The sequence below is a fragment of the Trichechus manatus genome, unplaced genomic scaffold, assembly GCF_000243295.1.
Source record: "Trichechus manatus latirostris isolate Lorelei unplaced genomic scaffold, TriManLat1.0 scaffold00087, whole genome shotgun sequence".
NCBI classification, from domain to species: Eukaryota; Metazoa; Chordata; class Mammalia; order Sirenia; family Trichechidae; genus Trichechus; species Trichechus manatus.
The window spans coordinates 2,107,028-2,110,946 of record NW_004444023.1 but is presented as its reverse complement, the minus strand read 5'-3'; positions in this window follow the sequence as shown (position 1 = coordinate 2,110,946).

Sequence of the window (3,919 nt, the reverse complement as noted above, 5' to 3'; positions counted from 1 at the left end):
AGAGCTGAGACTTAGTGCCTGCAGTGAAAAGTTAAGTCCTCCCCAACTCCCTCTCGCCGTTCTACGAAATGTCCTTCCCCAGAATCGCGTACAAAATATTGGAAAAGGTTGTGAGCCTGCAGTCAACTAGAGGGAAGTTGATTTTCTTTAGCCAGCACTTCCCACGGGGCCTACTACGTTCCAGGCACTAAGTGCGTGGCAAATATTAGCTCATTTATTTTGCACAGCAACTCTAGGAGGTGCGTCCCATGGTGAGGCTTATTATACAGACGAGGAAACTGAGGCACAGACAGAGGAAGCTACTTGCTCAGGGCCATCGTTTGCACCCAAGGAGCCTGGCTCCAGAGTCTGGTTTATCACGCCACTGTGCTGAATGCCGCTTTGAGAGACATTAAAATTCAAAATGAGAAACTGATCAGGTCAAACAAAACACACTAGTGGCTGGCCCGCGGGCCACCAGTTTGAGACCCCTGTCCCAACATAAGGGTCTCAGCTTCAGGTGCATGCTGGGATTCTCAGGGAGTCAGTGGATAATAGTAATAATGGGTAACATGTATTCACCTCCTCACTCTGCACAACCTTACGAGGTAGGGACCATTGCTGTTCCCAACTCACAGATGAGGTAACTGAGGCACAGAAAGATGTAGCCACTTGCCCAAGGTCATGCAGCCAGTAGATGGCAGAGCTGGAGACTCTAACTCAGGTAGTTTAGACCCAGAGCCCATGCTCTTTAGTGTGGTCTGCATGCAGGTTTTGGGGGCACAGGGCACAGTTACAGGATTCCTGACTGATTTCTCTTAGCCAGTTGTTCTCCACTGTGGGCAGTTTTGCCTCCAAGAGAATACTTGACCATGTCTGGAGACGTTTTTTGGTTATCACAAAGGGTGTGGGAGTGCTAGTAGCATTTAGTGGATAGAGGCCAAGGATGGTGCTCAGTATCCTATAATGCACAGGACGTCCCCCCACAACAAAGATTCTTCCAGCCCCAAAATACCAGTAGAACTCAAGATGAGAAACCCTAGTCTAAGCCAAGCCTGATTCTCCCCCTCAACCATCCCAACCCCAGACCCCTCTCTTTTTCTCCCCATCTGGTCTCTCTCTCACTTTCGGACTCCCTTCCCCCCCGCCCCCCCGCTGAGTCTTCCTGTCTCTATGTGTCTCTGTTTATCTCAGTTTCTCTGTCCCTCACCTGCTCTCACAGGTGTCTGTGACCCCTCCAAGTCTCAGAGCCCCTGTTTCCATCTCCAGAGAAGCAGGGACCAGAGGTAGGCTTGGGCAGGGTCTAGAATGCACCTCTAAGAACTTAGGGGAAGGAGTCCCTTGGTTCTTCGGGAGACTTGCTGAGGTGGGAGGGGGGTGGGGATGTAGTCTGCAAAATGGAGGTGGGGCCTTCTCCTTCCCTTCCTACGCCCCTCAGGTACAGTCGGGGAGTCTCATAAACGAAGCCCTTGGGCCAGCCATGAACTTTTCTTTTCTCACACAGTTTTTAACTTTGAATTTGTGTGTCTCCTAAAGGGACATACACTCTCCAATTAGCCACAGTCCCCACCACTCCCTATTGTCTTACCATGGCCTCATTGCTCTCATTCATTTAATGATGGCTCTTGAGTATGAGACCCCTGGTCTGGGATGATAGGAAGCCAGAATTTGGAACGGGGTTTGGACTAGATGGTGAGGAGGAAGGATCTCTACTGGCAACGATGTTTTTGATCTGGTAGACTCTTGGCCCTCTCTCTCTCACCCCTACTTACCATGCTGGATTCCCATTGTCCTTCATGCTCCTTTTCTTCTCAGAACATTCCAGCACTTCTGGCCTCCTAGTGTCCAGCTTTGCATTGGGAGCCTGGGGACACTGACTGATGAGTGAGGGGTGCAGGCTGGACTCTGGGCTAGCCCAGGGCTGGGGACTGGCCCCCTAACTTCATCACCTTCAAGGCACAGAGCAAACCCTGTAACATATCTGAGAATACTAGTAATAATAGCTAACATTTATTAGGTGCTTACTATTTACCAGACACTGCACTAAATGACTTCCATGCATGATCACATTCAATAAATGTCTACAGCAGCATTTCCCAAACATCTTTGAATTTGATCTACAGTCAGAAATATACTTTCTTTGTGATGTAGTATGTACTCACTGTATATTAACAATATTTAATATTTTCAGAAAACAATCTTTACCCTTGACTTCATGATTTTCTTTTTTTTTAAAGTATACTCTATTTTATCTTAAAAAAACAAACAAAAAAAACCCCGCTGGTCAAGAGCCACTAAAGTTGAAGGTAAGAGAGGGAGTTGACTACAAGGAGCACAAGGAAAGTTTTTGGTGTCATGGAAATGTTCTGAATCTCGATTTGGATGGTGTGCAGCTCATCAAACTGTATACCTAAAAGGCAAATTTTATTGTGTGTAAATATATATCAATAAACTTGAATAAAAAAACAATAAGAGCCATGAAAGTAATTTCACAATCTGTGGTTTGCTCAAGACCCACAGTATGAAAAACAATGAAAGAGGGAGGGAAAGAGGGAGGGAGGGAGGGAGGGAGCGAGGGAGGGTGGAGAAAGGAAGGAAGGAAAGAGAAAGAAGAAGTAGGAGTGTTGTTCATTCGTTTCTGTCAAGTCGATTCCAACTCATGGTGACCTCATGTGTGTTGAGTAGAACTGCTGCATAGAGTTATTAAGGCTGTGACCTTTCGGAAGCAGATTGCCAGGCCTGTTTTCCGAGGAACCTCTGAGTGGGTTCAAACCCTCAACCTTTCTGCTAGTAGACAAGTGCTTAACCAAATTAAGCTGAATTAGTTGCCAGTTGCCAATGTTTAAAAATCAGGAGATTTCATGTGAGATTGGGATTTCCAGCTTTTCTCAGGAAAATCTAAGGATTTGGCCCTGGTGGGGGGCCCAGTTTCAGATCCTGGACAGGTTCACCTTTGCTCAGTCCTGGCATCCTTTTCTCCACCAGCCCAGTGCTGGGCACACAGAGGTGACTCACCCTCGGTGAGGTGATTTGATTGAGGGTGAGACATAAAAGGAATGGAAGGTGCAAGAGAGACATAGACCCAGGACCCTAAGGAGCGGGAAGGACATGAGGTCACCATGTCACATCAGATGAGGAGGTGACAATGGGAAACTGAGAAGGAAAAGGGAACAGAAAGCAAAGAGACTCAGGGAAACTTCCTGCAGGGTCTGCCCGGGCATGTCTGTGCCAGGCGCCCGGGGCTTCCTCCTCCCTGTGGGTCCCCGCCAGATTCGTGGTGAGTGTGACCAGGAGTGCATGCTTCGGAGTGGGTCCCGTCAGTGGGTTAGCAGGAACCTGTCACAGGTGTGACTTTGTGACTCTATGTCCACGTCAGTCTCTGTGTCAGATTTGATCTGTCTGTTAGGGTCGGTTTCAGTGTGTCAGCTGCGAGACCATGTGGATGTGTCTGTGTGTGTCCCAGTGGAGTGTCCTCTAGATCAGGCTGTGTCCAGGTGTCCCTGTGACAGGTGCCTCTGTCTGTATGATGTGTTTGTGCCTGTCCAGCTGCAACTAGCAGGGAGTGTGTTTCCTGAGAAGCGCTCAGCCTTGTCTGTGTGTGTTCTGGGTGCCGGCTCAGTGGGAATGTTTATGAGCACAGCTTGTGGGTTTGTGAACACAAGAGTGGGCATTCGTGCAACTCTGCGTAACTCTATCATTCTCTCTGTGTCCGGGTGACTCCGTATGTGCATCTGGGTGTGTGTAAGTATGTGCCCGGTGAGCGTGTGAGTTTGTGTGTCCATTAGCGTGTATTCATGCGGCAGCGGCCGTGTGTCTGAGTCAGTACGTCCCCGTAGCCCTGTCAGCATGTGACTGTGTAGACCACTCTAGGTGTGTGTGTCTGCGGGTCCCAGTCAGTGTGTCAGTGTGTCAGTGTGTGTGGCCGCTGTCCCGGTCCCCA